This window comes from Mustela putorius, unplaced genomic scaffold, assembly GCF_011764305.1.
Source record: "Mustela putorius furo isolate JIRA1106 unplaced genomic scaffold, ASM1176430v1.1 tig00000198_pilon_pilon_pilon, whole genome shotgun sequence".
In the NCBI taxonomy this organism is placed as follows: Eukaryota; Metazoa; Chordata; class Mammalia; order Carnivora; family Mustelidae; genus Mustela; species Mustela putorius.
In genome coordinates, this window is record NW_025421311.1 from 8,843,066 (window position 1) to 8,856,404 (window position 13,339).

At 41.3% G+C, this 13,339-nt stretch overlaps 1 protein-coding gene across 1 annotated transcript in view; it reads left to right on the top strand.

Annotated features, from left to right (window-relative positions):
- The window catches only part of BCO2 (beta-carotene oxygenase 2), a 109,033-nt gene that overhangs the window by 30,177 nt on the left and 65,517 nt on the right, over nucleotides 1-13,339 (top strand). The window lies entirely within an intron of this gene.

The following is a 13,339-nucleotide window of genomic DNA, read 5'->3' on the forward strand; positions in this document are numbered from 1 at the left end:
GACTCAGCTGAGAGATGATGAGGGTCAGATCAGGGTGGTAACAGTGGATGTGCTGAGACGCGATTGGATTTGCAATATATTTGAAGAATTTAACCTGATTTTCTTGATGGGTGAGGTGTAGGGTTGAGAGAGAAAGAAGACTCAAGGGATACTTAGAGGTTTTTGGCTTGAACAACTAGAAAGACAGAGTTGCCATCAACTATAATGAGAATTAGAATTTTGGGGACAATTCAGTAAAAAGATCTGAACTATGGATACATGCAAAAACTTGGTTGAATCACAAAGGCATTTTGTTAAATGGAAAAACCCAGTTTTCTGATTCCATTCATATGATATTTTGGAGAAGATAAAACTATATGGAACATGAACAAGTCAGTATTTTCCAGGAGGTGGAGGTTGAGGCGTAGATTTGACTACAGAGGGGCAGTATGAGGGAATGTCATTGTCATGAACTGTTTTACATTTTAATTTTGTTAGCAGTTTCATCAATCTGTATTTGTTAAAATTCATAAACGGCACACCAAAGCAAAGTTAATTTTACAGTATGTCAATTTAAAAACTAACAAATATGGGGTGCCTGTTAGTCGTTAAGCGTCTGCTTTTGGCTCGGCTTATGGTCTTAACATTCTGAGATCGAGCCCCATGTCGGGCTCCAGCTTCTCCCTCTGCAGCTACCTCATGTTTGTGTTCCCTCTCTTGCCATCCCTCTTGTCATAAATAAATAAAATCTTAAAAAAAAAAACCACCTAACTAATACTAAAATACTTAAAAATATTATGTAGGGCTTTCAGATAATTAATATTTATTTGTATATATTTGTGGACTTTTTTGGCTTTTAAAAATCTATTTGCTTTTGTCTCTTATTCTAAATAAACATTCACTTTGCACTTGATTTTTGTTCGTCATGTTGTATTTATTTTATTTTATTTTATTTTAAAGATTTTATTTGTTTTTCAGTGAGAGGGAGATCACAAGCAGGGGGAGCAGCAGGCAGAGGGAGAAGCAGGCTACCTGCTAAGCAAGGAGCCCGATGTGAGGCTCGATTCCAGGACCCTGGGATCATGACCTGAGCTGAAGGCAGGCACTTAACTGACGGAGCCACTTAGGCATCCCTGTTGTACCGTTTTTAAAGAGGCTGTTCAATTGACTAGGCCTCAGGCCCCCACAAAATCAGAATCTACCCCTGTGGAGCTGAAACAGACATGAGACTGTACAACGCTGAACAGTAGGAGTTTCATTATTGGCCTGTATTTCTCTTTTGCTAGGGACTGCACCCTGATCAGTCAGTGATTGTATGCAAATTCACTTGCAGAAGGTGGGTTTAGAGGCCACTCTTAGACACGAGGACTCTGTAGACACGAGGACCCTGTAGGCAGAGTTCCAAGGGGACAAGGACAATGAGAACGTTGGCAGGAAGGCAGGGCTTAGTGGGCAGAACAGCAGAGATGCCTGAGGGCGCCATTCAAGGTCTGTTTCTAGGAGGAGTCTTCCTTGGCCATGCCACAGAGGGTGCCTCTGAAGGTCTTCAACCATACATGGTGGTCTGGAGGACGTTCAGGGCTATGGGGCAAATATCAGTGGAGGAAGCTGATAGGGATGGTTTCCATTTTAGATAAGGGTGAGATGTCTGGTGGGCATCCGAGTAGAAATGGTGAGTAGAGAGCTGAATATATGAGTCTGTGGTTCAGGAGAGAGTTCTGGATTTGAAATGTAAATTTGGAAGTTAACATTTATATGATATTGATTTATGGCCCAGACCGTCCTCTGGCCAAAAAACACTGTATTGTGATGATTCCCCTTTTCCTTTCTGGTTTGTCCTATTATCCTTTGGCCTTCACTTTCCACTCCACCAACAGTTAAACTGAGAAAAGGAAGAGGATCCAGAAGAAGGACAGTTGGTTTAGAGGAACAGGATGAACCAGGCTCCCCTGCTACAGCCAGCCCGCCTTCTCCCTCCCCAACTTGGAAAGGAGCCCTGGGGCAGTGGAGGAGGTAAAGAAGGGAGGGGAATTAGTGAGAGCTTTCTTGTTGAGTAGATCATGGAAACTTGACTTCTCATCAGGCTGGGTTTTAGGGAAGGGTTCAAGTTGACACCCCCAACCCCATCTGCACACAGATGTCTTTAAGAGATATGGAATAGAGAGGATCTATGCCTCTTCCTCTTCTGGGTAGAGCCCTAGGAGTCAGAAAGACAGTAAAAAAGACATGGTTATATGGTATATCTAGTAGGTAAGACCTGAACAACCTCTCAAAGTTTTCTGAGCGCAGTGCGTCCAGGGAAACTGGAATGTTTTCAGTGCACCCAGGAGTGTCACCAACGTAGCCCGGATTCATTAGAATCCTTCTGTATGGAAGTAATAACAAATCCAGTTCAAACTGATTTAAATAATAAGTAGATTTTATTGGTTCAGTAATAAAGCTTAGAGGTAGGAGTGATTTGATTAGGCACTAGCTTCCTTGCTATTCTCTTATGGGTGCCGTGCCCTCAGGCTGGCTTCCCGCCTAAGAGCAAAATGTGTGTATCAGCTTCAAGCCTCACATCTGCCTGGGCTGAAGGGGAACTTGTCTTTTCCCAGTCATAAAGAAATAGAACTGGGGGGCGCCTGGGTGGCTCAGTGGGTTAAAGCCTCTGCTTTCGGCTCAGGTCATGATCCCAGGGTCCTGGGATTGAGCCCCGCATCGGGCTCTCTGCTCAGCAGGAAGCCTGTTTCCTCCTCTCTCTCTGCCTGCCTCTCTGCCTACTTGTGATCTCTGTCTGTCAAATAAATAAATAAAATATTAAAAAAAAAAAAAAAGAAATAGAACTGGGTTTCCATCTGGACCAACCTCAGTCATGTGCTTACCCCTGAAAAGAGCCACTGTGACTATGGAATTGCCATCAAGACGAGAAGAATGAGATTACGCCAGAGGCAATCAGGATCCACCAGGGGAACTTGTCGGGAGAGGTGGCGGTTTATGTCAGTCTCACCACAGTCACCTGTCTGCTTCATAAGGGAAAGGGATCATGTGGATCCTGGAGCGGCAACCAGTAAAGCCAACCACGTAGTTGGAGAAAGCATACTCCTAAAAGGGATTTGTGGACAGGAGTGAGGGCCTGCTCACTAGCAACTCTGTGGACTGAGAGATTGACGGACATCTTGGCAGATGTCAGAATTTTTCGATGACGATCAAGGACTAGATTCCACACCTATCCCATCGCTGACACCTTGGTATTATTTACCCTCTGGAACTTAGATACAACTGTGGAGTAAAAGGGGCATCCACTAATTACTGAAAGTAAGTTCCTGCTGCTGCAGCACAGTGAGAACTTGGGAGAAGAACTAAAATAGAGAAAATGAGGCTGCATTTCTTACTCCGCACCGTTTACAGACCAAGACTCATACCTGCTACCTCTGTTAGCACTCTGACCTTCAGAGACAACTTCCAGCAAATCCAGGTTCACATGCTAGGAGGAAAGAGTTTCTCCTTACATTTATCTTTTAAAATTCTTGCCTTTCAAAGCTTAGTTTAAATTGCACTTTTTTCTATGAAGGCTTCCACCAACCAGCCAGCCAGATGTCCTCCTCTCCTTTGTTTTCTTTCTAGCCTTCGTGTTTGCAGGGCATCTTTGAAGGCCCAAGGCTCTGCCTGATGTGTGGCTCTGGTCTTAAAAGGTGCTGTATTCAGAATATGGTGTTTGAGAACTTTCTGGAAACGTCTCCACTTGTTGTTTTCGTTTTTGCCCAGGGGCTTAACAAAAAATGAGTTAATGATTCTAAAAAATATCTTGAAGACCGTTTTGGAGTCTAAGAGCCACAAAGAGAAAGTTCTTCCTTTATAGGTCAGTCGGGGAGCTCTTTTGGGGAGGGCGGAGTCTCATGGCATTCTGCCTCAAATTTGATCATTTCCTCTACCTTTGACTGCTTTTATGTTCTAGTTTCCTGAACTGAGCTCTGTGAGATGTGCTTAAATTAGGTCCTAGATAAAAGACCGGGCACACTCATGGGAGGGCCCATTCATGAGCAAACATTATCAATTGGGGGGAAAAAATAATCAAAGACTGAATTTTGAGTATGCCTTCAGACATGAATAGAGATTTTGTTTTGCGATATGGGTGTTGTGGGTCCAGAAACAATCATAAGTAGATTTACCGAAATTGCAAGCTGTGAGTTGTTATTTTCTGTTGACCAGGTTAAATTGGATTTCTTTCGTGCAACAAAATCAAGGGTTTAAAATTTGGAAAACAGGGACGCCTGGGTGGCTCAGTTGGTTGGACGACTGCCTTCGGCTCGGGTCATGATTCCGGAGTCCCCGGATCGAGTCCCGCATCCAGCTCCCAGCTCCATGGGGAGTCTGCTTCTTCCTCTGACCTTCTCCTCGCTCATGCTCTCTCTCTCACTGTCTCTCTCTCAAATGAATAAATAAAATCTTTAAACAAAAAAATTTGGAAAACAGACAAGCAAAATACAACAGGCTTTTATGACCTGATGTTTTCTCATTCAATTACGAAGCCCATGTGTTGAGAAAAGATAGGGAAAAAGCAACATGTGTCTAAGAGCCAGAAAGAGTGGTGGGAAAGCAGTGATGTTTTTATTCTTTTAGAGTGAACGATAAAGTTTATACACCACAGGGGGAAGAAAAATGACCTAAAGCAGGCTGGGTTTAGTGGGGAAAAAAGGCCCTGTTTCTCTCTGACAGATGTGTGTGTGCCCACGTGTGAGCTCAGGTGGAAGTGGGTGGAGGTACATGGAAAAGTCTGTGCCTGTATCACATTTCTTCATCCTGCTTCTGATTTCAGTGATAACTGAAGCAGGCAATTACGGGGTCAAATACCACTGAGAGCTGCTTATCTCATTTAATCCGTACAAATGCCCGATGAGGTGGGCATTTCTTTTCATTTCCAGTTTATATGGAAACTGAGCCTCAGAAAGATGTGTCCAAAGCTTATATTTCTAATGTAGTTTGGTTCTGGAGAACATCTTGGGTTATGGGACAAGACTCAAAATAAGGTTACGCATCTCCAAAACCCATTCTCATTTCATCCTTTCCTACTGCCTTTCTAAATATCCACAATATATTATCGTGGTCAAAAGATAAATAAGACCAAAGGAGTTTAAACAAAAGGGGACCATTTGGTCTTCAGTTCTTAAACCCGACAAGACCAGGAACAACTGGTCAGGGATTGTAAAACAAACTGTTCTCAGATTCTTTATCATATACTTTCTTAATCATTATTTTTAAATTTTATCATAACGAAGTTTAAGAATGTCAACTTTATTGAAAGAAGGTTTACACATAAGATAATGAATGCGTGATCAGATTTATTTTTCCAAGACTCAAGTCTGTAGCAAACTGACTTCAGATTGCAGCCAATTAAAAATGTGACCAAATAATGTAATTAAGGGGGCACTGGGTGGCTCAGTTGGTTGAGTGACCGACTCCTGATTTTGGTTCAGGTCATGATCTCAGGGTCATGCGATCGAGAGCTGGAGCTCCCCCTCCCCCATCAGGCTCTGTGCTAGACGTGGAGACTGCTTCGAATTCTCTCTCTCTCTCACCCTCTGCCAACGCCCCCCAAAAAAGAAAAAAGAAAAACAACACTATAATTAAGAGGAAAAAACCATAAAATATTTTTTAAATATTATCTCAGTTTTGTAATTTTTTTTTTTTAAGATTTTATTTACTTATTTGACAGACAAGTAGGCAGAGAGGCAGGCAGAGACAGAGAGAGGAGGAAGCAGGCTCCCCACTGAGCAGAGAGCCTGATGCGGGGCTCCATCTCAGGACCCTGGAACCACGACCTGAGCCAAAGGCCGAAGCTTTAACCCACTGAGCCACCCAGGCACCCCTGTAATTTGTTTTAAAATACAAAATGTCTATTAAGATCTGGTTAAAATTGGCTCAAACTCTCATTCAGTGAATTGAGGAAAATCCAGTGCTGCTCTTGAACTGGTTTTGTATTTTTTTTTTAATTTTTAATTTTTTATAAACATATATTTTTATCCCCAGGGGTACAGGTCTGTGAATCGCCAGGTTTACACACTTCACAGCACTCCCCAAAGCACATACCCTCCCCAATGTCCATAACCCCACCCCCTTCTCCCATCCCCCCTCCCCCCAGTAACCCTCAGGTTGTTTTGGAATATATGTGAGATTTGCTGGGGTAAGGTCCAGAGCCGACAACCAAGAAAGAAATCCTTGAAACATCTTTGGTGCCAAATGGTGGTTTTTCTTTTTAAAGCATGGAGACAGAAACCGTGGGCAGAAAGAGCTGCTGCCTCGGGCATGTGAGGGGTGGCTGATTAATAGAGTTGGGGGTTGGGGGAGGTAAGGAAAATGGAGGTTTTCAAAAGAACTTTCACATGCTAAAGGGGACCTACAAGATACTGGAGGCCTGGCCATTGTCAAGTTCAGGTTGTTTTTCCCTCTAGTAAACCATTAAGACTGTTGGGAGCTTCCAGGAAGAGTGTTGTGTACTGCTTATCCCACCCAGAAGAGTGTGTGTGTACACGCATGTGTGTGTGTGTGCGTGTGCGTGTGTTCTTGTGTGCGTGTGCAGAGGTCACAGGCTGTGAACTTGTGCTTTGTCCTCAGCTAGCTTTCTGTTCCCTGTCACTCTCAAAGCTTCTTCAGATTCCTGAAATTCAGGGTCCCCCTCTCTTTCTAAGCTCTTGCTTCCTCCCATGGTGCTTATCTTGGTATCCAAAGCCTGTCACTCTTCTGTTCACACTGATTCAGATGTGAAATTCAGCAGTTCCCCCTAATTTCCACAAAAAAAGGGGCTGCACAAAGTGTTCTGTGTTTAGCAGACTCTATTAAAGGTATATGGAGCAGGAGGCATTTACATTAGAATAATGCAAATAGTATTAATTTGTGTCTGTAATTTGTCAATCCTAAAATGTGCAGCTTTTTACATTTTCATATCTCTGAAATAAGAATGCGCCTTACCACTGAAGGCATGTCATAACTTAATTGGCAGGGTCTTTTCTTTCACAATGGTACATAAAATAATGGTACATTTTACATTCAGTGGCATCTTAGATTTTTTAAAAAAGGGAGTTCTATTTCTCTGTTTTTAAAATAAGGCCTCTGGTGATTCCTACTATTTATATAAGGAGTTCTACCTCCTTCTATGGTGCTTGGATTCAGTCTGGTGCCCCAAATCACATTTCTTCATCCCACTTCTGATTTCAGCAATAATTGCAACAGACATTTCCACGGTAGTTCCTACGAACAGTTTTGCCTTGAGCGTACTGCGTGCGGGTCTTTCCACTTTCTGCTGCAGATAAATCTGACCGGCCTGAGCACAGCTCCAAAGTGTGGGCGTCAGCATCCCCAGGGGCTGGTGGGGAAACGCCCCTGCTTCCCTTCCTCCATGGGAATAATTAGGGAGGCATTCTGTAAGGTGCCCAGGAGGTTCTGGACAAATCCGGCCCACAGGGGACAATACACCTTACACTAGCATTTACACCTTCCTTTTCTCAGTCCTGTTCCCTGGGAACCCCCTCTCAAATAAATTACCTGCACAGGAGTCCTTGTATGGGGCTCTTTCTTGTTTTGGTTGTTTTGGTGGGGGAGGTGGGACTCAAGCTAGGGGGTTTCTAGGTACTCTCCCTCCCAGGGCGCCCTCTTTCCTTATGCAGAGCCGTTCAGCTCTTTCCATTCCTGCCTCCAGACCCAGCATGTCTGACATTTCAACTGCATCTTTTTGAAAGGATTGTATAAAAGGTTACCAGATTCTGTCCAGAGCAAGGAGTAGGGGTTTTTTGTTTTCTGTTTTGGGGTTTATTTTTCAACTTCCAGTCCTATAGAAAGAAAAAACTTAGGATCTCTGCTACAACAGCAGTGGTTTTCTGAAGGTGGAAGGATGGGTGCTTTAAGTTTTTTTTCTCTTTGTTCCTTAATATTTTCTAAAATTTCTATACTGAATAAGTCTTGATTTTATAGTAAGGAAAACCAATATTAAGTTAATATGCAAATTTGATCAAACTGACTTTTTTCCCTAAAAAAAAAAAAACAACTTTGTTGAGGTTTTAATTTGCATACCATAAGTTCACCCATTGTAATTATATGATTCAATGATTTTTATTTAGATTTAGATTTAGCAAGTTGGATAGGGACCAAAGGCAGGCCACCCCAAAATGTACCACTTTGGCTGCAGATTATTTTAAGTCAAAAACAGTCAAGACTCAAAACACTCAAGAAGAAACTTGGACTTTCCTCCAATTGTCTAAAAGGAGTTTAGATTGAGGACCTGCTCCAGCCAGGGACCTTTCACCATGATAACTACAATACAGTATGAACTACGGGTGGTACACAGGGAGGAATTCAGCAGCCTATTAAAATTCCTCCCTATGGGGCGCCTGGGTGGCTCAGTGGGTTAAGCTGCTGCCTTCGGCTCAGGTCAAGATCTCACAGTCCTGTGATTGAGTCCCGCATCGGGCTCTCTGCTCAGCAGGGAGCCTGCTTCCTCCTCTCTCTCTCTGCCTGCCTCTCTGCCTACTTGTGATCTCTCTCTGTCAAATAAATAAATAAAATCTTTAAAAAATAAAATAAAATAAAATTCCTCCCTATGTCCTATTGTTTCTGAATGGCCCAGCAAACATTTGTTTACCAAATATTTACTTTTTTCATCTGCCTGTGAATTGCTTTCCTTCTCTTTGAAGTCCCATACCCCTACACCTTTCTCCTTAGTTCCAGATGACATATATACCCCATCTTTTCTGACTCTCTTTGGTATGTTATGTCTGTGTGGATTCCTCATACGGATGCAAGGAAATTTGATTTTCTCCTCTTTATGTCTCATATCAGTTTATTTTTAAAGATTTAATTTATTTATTTGTCAGAGAGAGACAGAGAGAGCACAAGCAGGAGGAGTGGCAGGCAGAGGGAGAAGCAGGGCCCTCGCTGAACTGGGACCCTGGGATCACGACCTGAGCCAAGGCAGAGGCTTAACTGACTGAGCCCCCTAGGTGTCCCACTGTCTCAGATCAGTTTAATTCTTAGACTGGGTAGAAGAAAATTGAGGTTTTCTCCCCAGAATGTACACCCTATCACCATATCCAGTTTTAGGACATCTTCTTCTCTCTAATAAGATTCTTTGTATCTGTTGACTGCTAAACCCCATTTTCCCCCTTAACCCTAAGGCAAACATGAATTTACTTTTCTGTCATTATGGATTTGCCTTTTCTGGACATTCCATGTAAATATCACTTAGTCTTTTGTGTTTGGCTTCTTTTATTTAGCATAGTGTTTTTGAAGTTCATTCATGTGGTAGCATGTGTCTGTATTTTCCTTTTTTTATTAGTGTTGGTGTTCCATTGTGGATATACCACATTTTCTTTAGTCCTTCGCCAGTTGATAGACATCTGGGCTTTTCTAGTTTTGACTATTATGAATAATGGTGCTACGAACGTTAATGTACGTATCTTTCTGTGAACATGTTTTATTTCTCTAGAGTTCATGTGTAGGAATGGAATTTCTATGTGAAAAATCTATATTTAACTTCTAAAGAAACTACAAAACTGTTTTTCAAAGTGGCTGTTCCACTTCATATTCCCACCAGCAGTGTATGAAAATTTCTCTTTCTTCACATCTTTGCTGACACTTGACACTTTCTGACCGTAGCCATTCTAGTAGACGGGAAGTGGTTTCTCATTGTGGTTTTAATGTGCATTTCCCTAATGACTAATGATATTAAGCATCTTTTCATGTGCTTACGAGCCTTTGTACATCTTTGGAGAAATATCTATTCAAATATTTTGCCTATTTAAAAATTAGATTGTTTTCTCATTAAGTTGTAGAAGTTCTTTGCATATTCGGGATATAAGTTTTTGCCATATGTGTGATTTACAAACATTTTTTTCCCATTCTGTGGCTCATCTTTTCATTTCCTTTTTTTTTTTTCTTTTTAAGATTTTATTTATTTATTTGAAGACAGAGATCACAAGTAGGCAGAGAGGCAGGCAGAAAGAGAGAGGAGGAAGCAGGCTCCCCGCCAAGCAGAGAGCCCGATGTGGGGCTCAATCCCAGGACCCTGAGGTCATACCCTGAGTCGAAGGCAGAGGCTTTAACCCACTGAGCCACCCAGGCGCCCTGATCTTTTCATTTTCTTAATGATGTGTTTTGAGTGAGAGTTTTTTATATTTATTTTAGATTTTGAAATAATTTAAAGTTCACAGCAAGTTGGAAAGGTAGTGCAGAGTAGTCCGTCCTTCCTTCCTTCCTTCCTTAGTAATCTCTGGGGGCACCTGGGTGGCTCAGTTGGTTAAGGGTCTGCCTTCGGCTTAGGTCACCATCCCAGGGTCCTGGGATAGAGTCCTGCCTCGGGCTCCCTGCTACTTCTCTCTCTCCCTCTGCCCCTTCCCATGCTGTGCTTTTTCTCTCTCAAATAAATAAATAAAATCTTGAAAAAAAAAAAAGTAATCTCTGTGCCCAACATGGGGCTTGAACTTAGGACCCTGAGATCAAAAGTTGCATGTTCTATTGACTAAGGCAGCCAGGTGCCCCAGCATTAACTCTTACACTGATGTCTCTGTATTAATTTTTGCATATAGTGTGAGGTAAGGGTCTACATTCATCGTTTTGCATGTTTATATCCAATTGTCCCAGTACTATTTGTTGAAGACTCTTTTTCTCTCAAACTGCCTTTGTTAAAAATCAATTGGTCATAAATATAAGGGTTTATTTCTGAATTCTCAAATCTCTTCTATTGATCTGCGTTTACCCTGATGTTAGTATCAAACTGTCTCTTACTGGAGCTTATATTAAATTTTACAACTAGGAAATGAAAACTCTCCAACTTTGTTCTTTTTCAAATTTGTTTGGCTGTTCTGTCTTTTGGATTTCCATATTCATTTTGGATATAGCTTGTCAATTTCTGCAAAAAAGCCTGGTGGAATTTTGATGGAAATTGGGTTGAATCTATAGACCAACATGAGGGGAGCTGCCATCTGAACAATACTGAGTGTTCCAATCATTGAACATGGAATGTTTCTCCATTTATTTAAATCATATTTAACTCCCCTCAGCATTGTTTTGAAATTTTCAGGGTACAAGTCTTGTACTTCTTTTGCTAAATTTATTCATAAGTATTTTATTCTTCTTAATAATCTGAGTGGAATTGTTTTCTTATTTTTATTTTAAGATTATTCATTCTTATATCTAGAAATACAATTTCCTTTTCATATATTAACCTTGGATTCTCCAACTTTGCTCAACGTGCTTATTAATTTTAATGGGGGTTTGTGTGCATTTGTTTCTATCCCTTTAGGATCTTCCACATACAGAATCATGTTATGTGCAAATAAGGATGGTTTTACTTCTTCCTTTTCTTTTTCTTGTAATTGTACAGGCTAGAACCTCCAGTAGAATGTTGAATAGAAGTTGCAAGAGCTGACATTCTTGTATTATTTTTCACCATTAAGGATGATGTTAACACTAATTAAAAAAGATATATGCCCCTCTATGTTTGTGGTAGTATTCTTTCCAACACCCCAAACATAGAAGCAACCTAAGTATCTAGTGATACATGAGTGGATAAAGAAGATGTTGTATATATATACAATGGAATATTACTCAGCCATAAAAAGAATGAAATCTTGTCATTTGCAACATGGATGGATGGATCTAGAGGGTATAATGCTAAGTGAAATAAGTCAGTCAAAGAAAAATAGCACGTTATTTCACTCATATGTGGAATTTAAGACACAAAACAAATGAACACAGAAAAAAGAGACCAAAAAAGTTCAGACTCTAAAGTACAGAGAACAAAGTGGTGATGACCAGGGACAAGGGTGGGGGGATGGGTGGAATAGGTGATGGGGATAAAGAATACACTGACAGTGAAGAGCACTGAGTAGTATATGGAATTGTTTTTTTTTTTTTTTTAAAGATTTTATTTATTTATTTGACAGACAGAGATCACAAGTAGGCAGAGAAGCAGGCAGAGAGAGATGAGGAAGCAGGCTACCCGCTGAGCAGAGAGCCCGATGCGGGGCTCGATCCCATGACCCTGGGATCATGACCCGAGCCGAAGGCAGAGGCTTTAACCCACTGAGCCACCCAGGCGCCCCAGTATATGGAATTGTTGAATCACTATATTGTATACCTGAAACTAATACAACACTGTATGTTAATTATATAGAAATTTTTAAAAAGTATGATGTCAGCTGTAGATTTTTCATAGATGTGCTTTTTTTTTATTTTAAAGATTTTATTTATTTATTTGAGAGAGAGAGATAGCGAGAGAGAGCATAAACAAGGGGGAGAGAGAGAAGCAGCTTCTCTGCTGAGCAGGGAGCCCAATGTGGGCCTCAGTCCCAGGGTCCTGGGATCATGAGCTGAGCTGAAGGAGACACTTAACTGATTGAGCCACCCGGGCATCCCTCATAGATGTCTTTTTTCACATTGAAAAAGTTATCTTCTTTTTTAAGTTTCTTGAGAATGTTTATGAATTGGATTTCGTCAAATGCTTTTTCTCCATCTATTGAGATGACTGTGTGGCTTTATCCTTTATTCTGTTTTTTTAAAAATATTTTATTTATTTATCACAAGTAGGCAGAGAGGCAGACAGAGAGAGAGAGGGGGAAGCAGGCTCCCCACTGAGCAGAGAGCCTGATGCGGAACTCGATCCCAGGACCCTGGGATTGTGACCTGAGCCGAAGGGAGAGGCTTTAACCCACTGAGCCATCCAGGCACCCCACTGAGCCACCCAGGCACCCCCCTTTATTCTATTTTTAAAAAAGGTTTTATTTATATATTTGACAGAATGAGAGACCGAGAGAACACAAGCAGGGGGAGTGGCAAAGGGAGAGGGAGAAGCAGGCTCCTCACTGAGCAGGGAGCCTGATGTGGGACTCAATCCCTGGGCCCTGATCATGACCTGAGCTGAAGGCAGACACTTAACCAACTGAGCCACCCAGGTGCCCCTCCTTTATTTATTTTGATAGTAAATGATCTTTACGTTCTTGGGCTGAATGCCACTGGATCAGAGTTTATAATGCTTTGTTATATGTTGCTGGATTCAGGATCAATCTGACTTTGGAAGAAATGCAGAAATTAGTCAAGTGAAGTGGTCTCTACAAAGTCTTGTTGGTTTTAATGATATTCTTAATTAAAACATTAGAAAGTTCAACTATCAGCATCTATTTATCATTAGGACAGTAACCCAAAAGATTGAAAGCTCTTCAATTGAGTGTCATCTGTGTTGCATCTAATGATGTAGAATGTGTTTTGAAACTATGCATTCTTTCAGTATTATGCAAGTATTTTATTAACCTGGATAAGGACGAGTTAATTCAATTTTGTGAAATCTTCTTACTAATTTTTTTTAAGGATTTTATTTATTTGAGAGAGAGAG